Source organism: Medicago sativa, chromosome 3 (assembly GCF_051527215.1).
Source record: "Medicago sativa cultivar Bolivia chromosome 3, Bolivia_mono, whole genome shotgun sequence".
Taxonomy (NCBI): domain Eukaryota; kingdom Viridiplantae; phylum Streptophyta; class Magnoliopsida; order Fabales; family Fabaceae; genus Medicago; species Medicago sativa.
This window is the reverse complement of record NC_140751.1, coordinates 59,983,574-59,996,629: the sequence shown is the minus strand read 5'-3', so window position 1 is coordinate 59,996,629 and position 13,056 is coordinate 59,983,574. Positions and strand designations below refer to the sequence as shown.

The following is a 13,056-nucleotide window of genomic DNA, read 5'->3' as shown; positions in this document are numbered from 1 at the left end:
AGTTTCCTTATGTTTTTCTACTTTGCAAAATGACCAAATACTTATGTGAAATTTATGTTGTGAATTTTCAATTTACACAAATGAGTCTCTATAATATTTTAATTGTTACAATCAAGTTTCAATCCGTTTCTATTAAATCTCTACTTGGTAAAAAAAAAATTGAATTAGTTGATAATGAATGAGTTTATAGCCAATTGTGAATGAGTTTATAGCCAATTGTGAATGAGTTAGAAAGATATTATTACCTCCTGGAAAAGATGTTATAAACTCGTGAAAAAAATATTGCTAAACTAATCTATTTTAGTTATATGCATGAGTTTATAATCTACATGTTATTTGGTATAAGCTCGAAAATTAGCTTGATCAAACTCAGGGACGGATGCATGTGCATCTCTCTCTAGGCATGTGCCTGCACTAAATTTTGAGAATATTTTTTTTTAGGTGGTAGTAATATTACACAACATTTTTCTATTAGCCCACACATACCCAATTATGATGTATATCTATGTTATTAAAAATGAAATATAATATATATATATATATATGTGTGTGTGTGTGTGTGTGCGCGCGCGCGCTTGTGTGTGTGTTTTTATTTAATGTTTCAAATTTATATATATGTAGTGCCCCCACTTTTCAAAATTCCCGGATCCATCACTATTCAAACAAAACCAAAGATAATAAGGAAAAATGTACTTAAAACGATAAGTTATGAACACAAACGTTACTTGAAACATCTTATCAAGAAACACTATAAATAGTAAAATAAAATTATATAAATTCATGAAAAGATTATTACCAAATGGATCTATTTTAGTCGTACGACTTTATCTTCTATAAAAAAAAAAAAATCGGTCTTAGTTTCTATGAGCATAGTTCGGTTGATTGAGATATTTTAAATTATAAAGATTGAGTTTCAAATTCTAAATTTTTCACTTATTTATTTTAATGGTGAAATCATGATCAATTGACTACTAAAAATATAATTTTGGTCTTAGCAAGCAAGTCTAACCATAAAAAAAATATCTATTGTATGGAGCCTACGTGGCCAATTCCGGTAAGAACTAAAAAGTGGCGCTTACTTGGTCCAACATGCTGACATGGCCAAAGATAGAGACCATACACATATCAACAATTAGAGTGAACGATTAACTTAGGACTTTTAGCATAATAACCAATAATAAGGAAAAATATTATAATCTGGAGGGATCTAATTGTAATAAAGTAAGATATTTGGGAGTTTGGAGATATAATTCTAATTAGTCGAATTGGAAGTTCATGTACTAAAATTGCATAATCTTCTTGATACAAGGAATTAATACTAGAAGTGCCTATTAAGATTAATGTTCATTATTATGAAAAATATTGTCAAGCAAGTAAGCTTAATAGGTCAGCATCTCCAATTAATATGATAGAAAGTAAGCCTACCTGAAATGATAGCATGGTTTGATCATTTTTATTTTTTAAAACAATCATTAGAAAGTGATAGTGAAAGAAAAGAGGGGAGGGATTATATTGCTATAAAACAATGTTTTTGTTTATACATCATTTTCTTCAAAAACGAAATTTCACTTAATATTCTTTTGGTTACAAGTATTTCAAATCAAATCAATAAATACTAGTTAAATTGGTAAGGAGTTAGCTCGTTTGTAATATTGTATCTGTTTTTTATGTAAGAACATGTTTAATAAATAATTTTTAAATATATTTGTAAATGCTCTTTGAACCTGAAGACTTATCATAACCTTGATTAGCAACCGGAGCTCATCTCATTTCAATTTTTTCAAGTATTTTAAGTCAAATGAATGAAGACAAATCTAAATTAGGCAAAAGATTGATAAGTATGTATCATACTCATGCGTTGTCAATTGATGAATGGTTTACATGTTTAACAGGACAATTAAAAAAAATCAATTTATGGTCAATTACAAAATTTAATTTATAGGGATGTGACCTCGATGAGGTATGAATGGAAACAAAACAAATTGGGAACGTATGTTGCTTGAACAACTAAAATACACAACCTTCAGCTAACCAATAAAATCTTTAAACATATTGTTTAGTAAGTGGTACTGATAGAAAAAATATATAATATTAACAACAAAACTTATAGGTTTGGCTTGTTGGTGGCGTATTTGACTCAAATTTGACCCTATTAAGAATTAAGAAGGTGGGACGTGCAACGTGTTCATAATTGACATTTCTGATGTCTTACAGAAATAGAAACAGTCACTTTTAGATTAAATTGGATTGGATAATATGGCAAGTTGACAACACTTAATTAGGGTCTCCCCTCATAAAATAAACAATTAGTTAGGGTCTGTTTGGATTTAGTGGTTAAGTTTTGATGGCTCTGTTTGGTAAACCCAAAAAAAGAGCTTTTAGCTCTTAGCTTTTAGCTTATAAGCTCATTTGACAAAAAAAGCTCTGTTTGGTAACACTTTAGCTCTGTTTGGTACAACGAGCTTATAGCTTATTTCAGGAGCTTATAAGCTATTTTTCAGAAGCTACTTCAAGTAGCTTTTGAGCTTATAGCTTTTAGCTTCTCATTTTTTCTTCCATATTTACCCTTATTATTCAAAGCAAAAGCTATCAGCTAATTTTACCAAACACTTCAACTAGCTTATCAGCTAAAAGCTATCAGCTAGCTTATCAGCTAAAAGCTACCAGCTAGCTTATCAGCTATCAGCTAATTTTACCAAACAGAGCCGATGTGTTTTTTTTTATAAGCAAATGTTTGGATCGATTATATATAAAGAGTAGAATTGATATGTAATAATAATTTAGTTATTATATTTTAAAACTTGTTGATTTAGCTATTCTTTAATGAGATATAGGTAAGTAAAATTAGATCATTTATTTTGTGAAAATATTTTATCTTTATATTTTAAAGATCAAATGAATTTTGTAATACATTAAATTCATTTTTTATTATAAGTTAGTATTTCAAAAGTGTACATTGTTATTTAAAAAAAAAAAGTGTACATCGTTAACCTTTTAAACAAATTTTACTAGAGAAAAGTTGTCGTGCCGGTTATTTACACTATTTGGATCAAAGAATGGGTTTAGTTCATCCTACATATATATATATATATATTCACCAAGCCTTCTGATTGGTCTACATGGAAAAGATATATGGGTCAAGGCCTTAATTTATTGCCAAAATTTGAAATGATTTATGTTTCCTGACCTAGAGCTTTATGTTTGTACATGTAGGATGGACTAAACATCGTTGTTGTTATGTAGTGTAAATAACAATCACGTCGATTTTTTTGTAATGAATGTATTTTTATTCTTTTTTATAAAAATAATGAATATATTTAAAAGATTATATATGTTGGAACACTATGGCCGTGTTTGTTTAAGGGAAACAAGAAGGAAAGACAGTCAAGGGAGGGGAAGAATTGAGTTTCTATAGTTCGGAACAAAAATATAAAAAGGTAAAGGAAAGAAAGATTTGACTGGGGCCCACCGGAAAAATCATTTCGCGCTCAAATGGACGGAAAGCGAGAGAATGACCCAAATTTTGATTGAAAGACAAAAGTGCCCCTAATACAATGATTATTGTAAATAGAAAAGTATACTCGAGCTTCTCTCATGAAACAAGAAAAGGGTCCGCTGCTTTCCTTTCAACGGTTTTTCTGCCATCTACTTGAAGCCAAATCGCTGCACCAGTTCCATTTTCGTTTTGCATCAATCAGTAACTCATTGCTTTGTAAGGTAATCTTCTAACCCTCTACTTTTTCATCTGTGTTTTTTTCCCCTTCTCTTTTTCCAGTCTGTTTGTAAATCAAGTAGTAATTATTTCAAACCTGAAATCCTTAATAAACTGACCAGCAGATTTTAACTCTCTCACATGCACCTGTTGATCCTTATGTGTTTTTTTTTAATTATCTTGTATGTATGAAATTGATTTTGTTTTGATGAAATTTTATTCTTTCTGTGTTTTCTCCTCTCATTTTATTATACTTTGAAATGTTTTTGGGATGAAATGAGAAAAAATGATTTGTGTGTTCTGGGTTTCAAAGGAAATCTGATTTAGGTAGCTATTTGTTTGACTTTTTTCCCTTCAGTTTGGGTATATTAATTTCACTACTTATTATTATTTGATAGAAAATATTATAAATTAAATTCTAAATTTTCCAAATCTTTTGATTTGTGAGGCAATTATTTAGGGATTTTCTAATGTCAAATTATTTATTTCATCAATTGATTTTATATTTTGATATGGGTCTGAACAAAGCTACTTTGGTTGAAGGTTAACATTCTACTATGTGACATGAATTTTTCTATTAATGAGGAAGACAAGTTTGGTGATGAACCTAATGGTATAAAAGAAGTAGATTCTAAAATAAAACATTCGACTAATCTTGGCATGCTAAATTTAAGTCATTTTCGACATCGATTAGAAAGGCAGCAACGTCTTTATTTTGTGGTCCTATTGTCCATGCATTACACATGCTTAACATAATGTCACGTTGGACACGTAATCCTATTACTGATGGAAGTCATGAGAGGGAGCGTAGGCGTATTGATTTAATGAGACAATTAATACAAACTGAAAATGGCGAGATATCATACAAATGGGACCTGAGGAATTTATGGTGTTGTGTCATAAATTGAGAGGAACTGGTATTGTGAAGGATACAATATGATCCACAGTTGAAGAGCAAGTTACTAAATTTCTACACATCATTGGTCATAATGTGAAAAAATCATATTGTGTCATTCTTTTTCCACTGTTCCGATGAAACTGTCAGCCGTCACTTTCACAATGTTTTACGAGCCATCATCTCATTAGAAGATGAATTTCTTGTCCAACCTTCTGGTAGGGATGTACCTCCACAAATACTACACAACAACATATACTATCCTTTTTTTAAGGTACTTATGCCATTATATCATTTCAATGTGATGCTATTAAAATTTATGATTAATTTAAATAATCACTAATAGAATAACTTATATAATGAAAAGGATTGCATTGGAGCTATAGATAGGACACATATTTGAGTTAAAGTCCCAAGAGCATATGCCCCTCGATTTCGTGGAAGAATGGACTATATATACACAAAATGTTTTGGCTGCGTGTAATTTCGACATGAAATTTACATATGTTTTAACGGGGTGGGAAGGCACGACATCTGACTCTAGAATTTTGAAAGATGCTTTAAGTAGGGAAGATTCACTAAGAATTCCCGAAGGTCAGTAGTATATTATTTTTCTTTGACTAATAAAACTTTCAATTTATAGTTAGCTCCGTAAACATGTAGAGTTATAACGTATATTAAAACCTTTGTAGGAAAATATTATCTTGGGGTGCAGGATTTATGCTTAAAAAGGAGTGATTACACCATGTGGAGGTGTTCGTTATCACTTGAAGGAATACTCTGCTCGTGGCCCATAAAATATGAAAGAGTTGTTCAACCACCGTCATTCTTCACTTAGAAATGTTATAGAGATGTTTTGGGGTATTAAAGAAAAGATTTCCAATTTTATCCGGTGGCGCAGAGCCTTTTTACTTATTTGAAGTGATATTTGACATTGTACTTGCTTGTTGTATACTGCATAACTTCCTAATGGGTGTTGATATTGATGAGACCTTAATTGTTGAAGTAGATCGTGAGCTACCGCAACATGAGAACGAAGACCTCACCCACATCAACGTGATGAGGACTATAGGCAAGGAACTTTAATAAGAGACAATGTTGTTGTCGGAATGTGGAATGTCTATGAAATATGATAACATCATTAATACAACGCATTCCTAGTATATCATGATTTTGTATAATATGACTTTATTTGTAGCGCTTATGTTATATTTCGTTCTACATTTTGTACAATCATGTTAACATCGTTATGTTTCAGTAAACTTATGTACTGTTTATTGTTGTGTACTTGTAATTTCTAATAGTTTGTTCATGTTATTATTGTTGTGAATTAATTTATCATATGCTAACTTTTATATGACAATGTATACATCAATTTCAAATATATATTGTGTCACTATTTTTAAAATTTGTATGTAGCTACTACAATATCTAAGGGAAAAGGTGCCACATCACAGTCTGATAACCCCGGTAGAGATATTCTGCAATGGAATGATGAGATGGATCAAGTGTTGTTGAATGATTTGTCTGAAGAGGATCATAATGGAAATAGGCTTGATGGTGGTTTGACAGCAGAAGGATACAATAACGTGGTTGAAGTCTTAAGATCTAAGATTGATCTGAATATCATGAAGAATCATATAAAGAATAGACTGAAAACTTTGAAAGCACATTTTGGTAAAGCTCGTGACATGTTTCGTAGCTTAAGTAGATTTTCATGGAACCCAATCACTATAAAATTTCAGGCAGAGGATGAACTCTAGGATGATTTGATTAGAGCAATTATCACTTTTACCTTTTATACTTGATTAGTTGTTTATGTTGATTTAAATACTAAATTGAATCAATGTGTGCAATTATTTTTGTGTAGGTAAAACCACACGCAGCAAAATGGAGAAAACATCCAATTAAGAATTATAACATCCTGGAAGAATTATTTGCAACTGATAGGGCAGCACGAAAACAAACAAAGACAACCAAAGAAAGGCGAAAACAATTGGAAAATGAGAATATTGACCTTAGTAATGATTATGATGATGCTGAAATCCATGGGTCAAATGTTTGTATGTTTGATGAGCATCAACTTTCAAACCCTGACTTTGAGAATGTTAGTCCACAAAATGGTCCGACAAATTCATCAGTTGGCACACATACTTCAAAGGGTAAGAAATGAAAGAGAACTATGATTGAGTTAGTTGAAGATCAATATGCGCACATGAATGAAGGTATCATGCCCTTAGCTGAAGCTTTGAAAGAATGAAATACAGTTTCTAAGAAGATAGTCCCTCCGTCCCAAATTATAAGCAAAAAATTTGCATTTTCTTTGTCCCAAAATATAAGCAAAAAAGACTAACTTTTATCTTATTTCAAAAAAATCATCTTTTCCAAAGTAAAATTAAATGCAAATTGCATTCAATTTGTTCTCCTTTTTATTCTCTCCATATTCATTAACCAATAAAAATTGTTTTTACATTTTTCCATGAAACTTATTCCAAGAATAACACAAAAAATTATACCTCAAACTACTATGTTTATGTTTTCTTAATAAGTGTGAATTTGTGTTTTTTGCTTATAAATTGGGACGAAGGGAGTACATCAAGTTGCAGAGCGTCAGGTTGAAATTGTTGAATGACAAGTCACGGTCATTGAGAAACAAGTTGAAATTGCTGAAAAACAACTTATTGTCATGCAACAAACTCGACCTCGTCATTATTCTGAATCTGATATCTGGAAATTTTTAGATGAAATGAGAGCGTTTGATGATTATCGCATGAAGTTTTATGATCATTTGTGTGATAATGAGCACAAAAACTGTAAGATTTTTGGGGTACCTCTTCATATGAGAGCTCAAACTCTCTTTAAAATGATGAATGATGTTGGTTTGCTTGATTAAAAGCAATGGTGCTACTCTTTTTTTATACTATTATACACGCGCGCGCGCCAACACACACACACACACACACACACACACATATATATATATATATATATATATATATATGTATATATGTATATGTATATGTATATGTTTATCTATCTATCATAAATGACTTTTTTGAAATGTATGTGTGCATGACTGAAGCTTTAAAGGAATTGTGATTGAGCATTGGTTGTGGATGTGCTCTTTTCTTTTGGTGTTGTATATATTTATGGCATCATACGACCTAATAGTTTATGATGCTCTATCACCACTAATTTTTTGGGATGTCAGAATATATGACTAATAGCTAGAAAGTAAGTATTAGTTTTATATGGATAAAGATGTATGGTAACGAGTGACCCTGCTATTATGCTTCTTTTGAGTATACTTGGAAGTCTGCTACGTACCCATGTTGGTTCTACACTAATGATGTTATATGATGATAAATTAGTAGATGTTGGTGTCGCAAAGGTGCTGGAAGGTATGTATAAATAGTTTGAGTTATTTTTCTTTATTTATCTAATTATGGTATCACACTATCCTAATATATGCAATCATATGCTCTGTATTTGTAGTAATTATATTAATGTGTTTCTACACACTTTGGTACAAAGTTGTATGCACTCCAAAGTGTACATATATTGTAATAAATATGACATGCTATATATTCTAATTAAAGAAAACCATTTACTTGCTAATTGAACTTACTATTATGGTGGAATGTATGATCAATTGGCAACTAGTATTGATCCAAAAAAAAAAAAAATTGGCAACTAATGCTCATTTCATAAACTTACTATTTGAATTGCAAACAATTGATCTTTAGCACTATGATTATGATGCTACCACGGACCTGTAACACTGTGTTTTACTTTTTTGTTTTTCCTCTGGAGTTTTTTGTTACTGCCAGACTTGGGGGTTGCCGTCTCTTTTTTTGACGGATGGTATAGCTATTGTTTAGCTACTATATGGGTGGTTCTTTTTTTTTTTACTATCATAGAATATGGTAGCAGCTTTATAGTGGGTTCATGACACATTTTTTTTATAGTTGTTATCTTAGTTAAGGGTTGGAAGCATTAGTGTGTTAAATTGCTATCCTTAGATACCATTTTGTTTATGTGTTTGTTCTATTGTTCTATCCAGATGTTTTTGTACTGTTTTTCCCCTCCTTGTCCGTCTTGTTCAGGGGAGTATTAAATAAATTTGTTGTAGTCTCTGTGACATTTTTTGTTGTTGTCATGGTGATTTTCTAGGCTGATAGGGTGTAGACAGCAGTTGGTTTGTGGTGATTTTTTGGTTTCAGGCCTGCTAGTTTTGTAGTGTGGTAAGGACTTGGTGCTGGGCCATTTTGTTATTAAGCCCAACTAATTTTTTAGGCATCTTGTTACTTTTGGGAGTTTTTTATATTTTGGGAATGTTTCGTCTAAATATGACGTCCGCCTTTTATTGTTTTGGTAACCATGCGCATCTTGTGTTGGTATGCCTTAATAATACTGGTTTTTCCATCAAAAGAAAATTGCTGATTAAAAAAAAATGTTATATGTGGATTATGCACTTCGTGAAATAATGAAATAGATTTTTCAGCATTTTCATTATTTCTGAAAATACAAGAGAATTGTTTACAAGAATCATTTTTCTTCTCGTTAACAAGTAAAACTAGTACAAATTTTAAAAAATTAAAATATTTTCACAAATAAACGGATATTAATTATTTCATTTTTCTCTTTTTTTATAATTGAGAAAAACAATACTTCGCAAGCATTAATTTGAATTAATTAAATTAGGGGAAATTACACAAACCTCCCCTGAGGTTTATGTAAATAAATCCAACCTCCCCTCTATTTTCTCAAATAGCAACAACACCCCCTACTGTTAGTCTCCATCCACCTTCCGTAAAAAAATGCAAATGTTACATTTTCAATTAAAAAAATTGCTTTTCATCTACTTCTGCAATAAATTCATCAATTGTCCCACATCCTCGATCTAATCTAATTAAATGATTGCCCAGAAAACAACACTCACGTAGACACCACAAAAAGGGAAAATAAAGTGATAAATACGACTGTTGAATATATAAGAAGACAACAGACTGGATGGCATGCTATTTAAACAATGAAAAATGTTCCATGAAAACCAGTATGCATTGGGTGTTGAATTTTATGAACTATAATACCTCACCCTAATTTGTTAAATTTAACTTTTCTTGCAGTTAGACTTGTGCCTAAATTGTCTCAGAAGAACTATACTACCTCACCCTAATTTGTTAATTTTATGAACTATATACTATCTCAATCTAATCTTCAAAGTTCAAATTACCTCTGCCTATTCTGCCAGAAAAAGAGGAGTACATCTTCGACACAACAAGATAAAACAAAATAAGATAAGCCACTTTGTTGCTCATGATCGGTAGAGGGAGGGGACAAGACGTAGAATGATTGGAGGGACCTTGTTGATTCCAAATTTGATGCGACACAGTACTGAAATATCTCTGCCGTAATCGACGGTGGCACTAATGAAAGAAGAGCTAATGGAAACGGGAAATAACAGTCTCAATGAGTTACTTGTAGTGGGTGTTATTCCGATGCCGATAACAGTACTAGAGGTGAAGCAATTGAAAGACCTTCACATGAAGGAGGAGGGACGTGGCCACACAATCCAAACGTCGCTCGCGGAACCTTCTAGCTGAGACTGTAGTTTGGTCACACGGCTGACGAAAAAGATGTTTCGAGTGTTAACCTAAAAACAAACGGTGTTAAGTTTAAGGGAGGTATCCGTATATTTTAAAAGACTTTAAGGGAGGTTAATGTTTATTATAAAACTAGAGGGGATGTTTGTGTCGTTTGAACAAACCTCAGGGGAGGTCAGTGTAATTTTGATGCAATCATATATTTCAACCTTCCTATAACAATGTGTCGGCTTTAATTTTTAAGTGGGAGAAATTTTGTCTTCTTTCTAAGTCCTTCTCTTAACAACCAATGTTTTACCCTCCAAATCTCTATATCGCTCCTACCACGAAGGTCATTTTCTTTGTCATGATTGTTATTTTTTCCTCCTCTTTGGAGGATCTCCCTTCCTACCTCTACCTCCCAACGACCAAAAACAACTGCATGACCTCAATTGCAACGAATTTATTTTAACTCAACGAACATCACATAAAATACCCCCCCCCCCCCCCCCCCCGCAAGCACACGCACACACACACACTTCCATGAATGCTATCATTCCTATAGATCCGTATATGTTTACCACCACCAAAACCATGTGCCTGTGATTCTCAATTAGATATATTATTGATTTATGATTTAGACTTTGTGTGTTTCTCAGTGATTTATGTTTTATATTTGTATTGTTTTGTATTTCATGTTATGTGCAACACCTCAAACTTCAATTTGAAATACATATTAAAATACGAAAATTTCAGGTATAACTACACATCAGTATTAAAAAGGAATAAAGAAGCATGCTAAAAAATAGAGATAAATAGAGATTCCAACACCTACCCTAGGAAGCATGACTCCAACGAGTCATGTGAAATAAAATAGAGATTCCCACCCCCCATGATTCCTAATCAGAGCTTGGATCATTGAAAAACAACCTACAAGACTGTGTTTACGCATATGCGCATACACAAAACAACGAAAGGATGAGTAGTCGAAAATCATGAAAGACAATACATCTGTAAGAATAATTTAATTAATATAAATTATATATGGTGACTCATGTGAAAGGATGTGAGTATTAATTTGAAAGAATGTGAAAATACATGAAAGGATGCAAATGTTCATGTGAAAGAAGGCAAGTTACTAACTTAAGGGTTTTGTATATTTCATAAAAGTTTCTCTGACAATTAACTATCAAGAACAAATTGTAAGAATGAACCGACAAGAAAGGCATAGATTGAGATTTAGAGAATTGTTTCTACTGACTGTCATTCAAAAATTGTCGTTTCTATGTATTTTCAATCACCATAGATGAATGCACCACCATTTAATATCTTTATTATGTGAAAATCATATGTTCCAAGATCCTTATGATGTATGATTTTCTTGAACGTAAACATGAATGTTAAAAGTATAACTTGCATGTGGTATCACAACCATATAGGCTATGGAATTATATGATTCTCAATGAATGTTTCGATTTCATCATGAATGAACTCTGGATTTTCATAAAATACCATATGTTCTGAACTCCTTATGCTGTATAATTTTATTGAACATATATATGTAAATTATAACTTACATGTGGTATCAAAATATTAGGTTGTGGAGTTATATGATTCTTCATGAATGAAAGTTATTTTCCAATGAATGTTAAATTTCTTTCAAATTATTGTGAACCCTAATTATGTGTTTAGGGACTTTATGTTTCCACTACATTAAAGTTTCCATTACTTTTTCATCCATGAGCTGTTTACGGTTTAAAATATAAGGACATCTTGTGTCTATTGTTCTATATGTTGTGACTATATATGGGCGAACACCAATTTAAGAAATAAGAGTGAAGTTGCCACTGCCATCATTACATCTTAACCATTAAATTTTCAAATGATAAATTGAAGGTTAAAGGAGTGTTTGTGTATATGTACACAAGTTTAATAATTTGTGTACCCCAAAAGTTACCTATGGGTATTTAGCTTTCTAAATCGTTTCCAAACTTGGCACCGTTGCCATATTATACTACCGTGTCTTTTGTTGGGTTGGAATATAAAAATACATAGAGTTGAATATGTCACATACTTTTTAGCTTTTAATGAAAAATTGTGGGTGTAATGAGACCCATTTTAAAGTTTTTAATGAGTGGTATGAATATTTAGAAAATGTAATTTAAGTGGTTAAATAATTGGAAAGTGTGAAATAATATAAAATATTAAGTGGAGTCCATTTATACCATCAAATAGGATGTCTTGGATGTGTATGCTCTTAGGCCCAAAGCCCATTAGTGGAGTCCATTTTACTTTGTTATTGCTTTGTCACTCTTCTATAACCCTAAGCGCTCCCTCTCCCTCTCCCTCCCTCCTTCCCTCAACCGCTGCAGCCGGCGACCATCCCGCAACCATGGCCTCTCGTCTGTTGAAATCCGCCTGTGTTCGTATTCAAAAGGGAGCTTCTTACTCCAAGAGGGCCGATGTAACGCCCTCCTTTTTATTTAATTATTTTAAACGAGTTTTAGAATATATTTATATGATTAGTGTGATTTATAAGATTTATGTGATTTATATGATTTTAGAGAAATTTATGAGACATTGTGACTTGTTTTATTGTTTAATAAAATAAGATTCGAAAAATAAAATAAATATTAAGTTGTGGGGTTATTTTGTGTAGAAATATATATGTTATTTGGTGTAGAAATATATTTGTTATTTTGTGTAAAAATATATATGTTATTTGGTGGTACCACATGCATGTTGAAGTTGTCTAAGTTGTTGTTGAAGTTGTCTAAGTTGTTGTTGAAGTTGTTGTTGCATTGTAGAGTCGTCATAACTTATATTTAATGATGATTTAATGATGATATTTGATGATGGTATTT

The 13,056-nt window shown here is 31.7% G+C and overlaps 1 pseudogene; it reads left to right on the top strand.

The window, feature by feature from the left end:
* The first annotated feature begins 4,276 nt into the window (after positions 1-4,276).
* Positions 4,277-4,994, top strand: LOC146938751 (uncharacterized; annotated as a pseudogene).
* Positions 4,995-13,056: the final 8,062 nt, after the last annotated feature.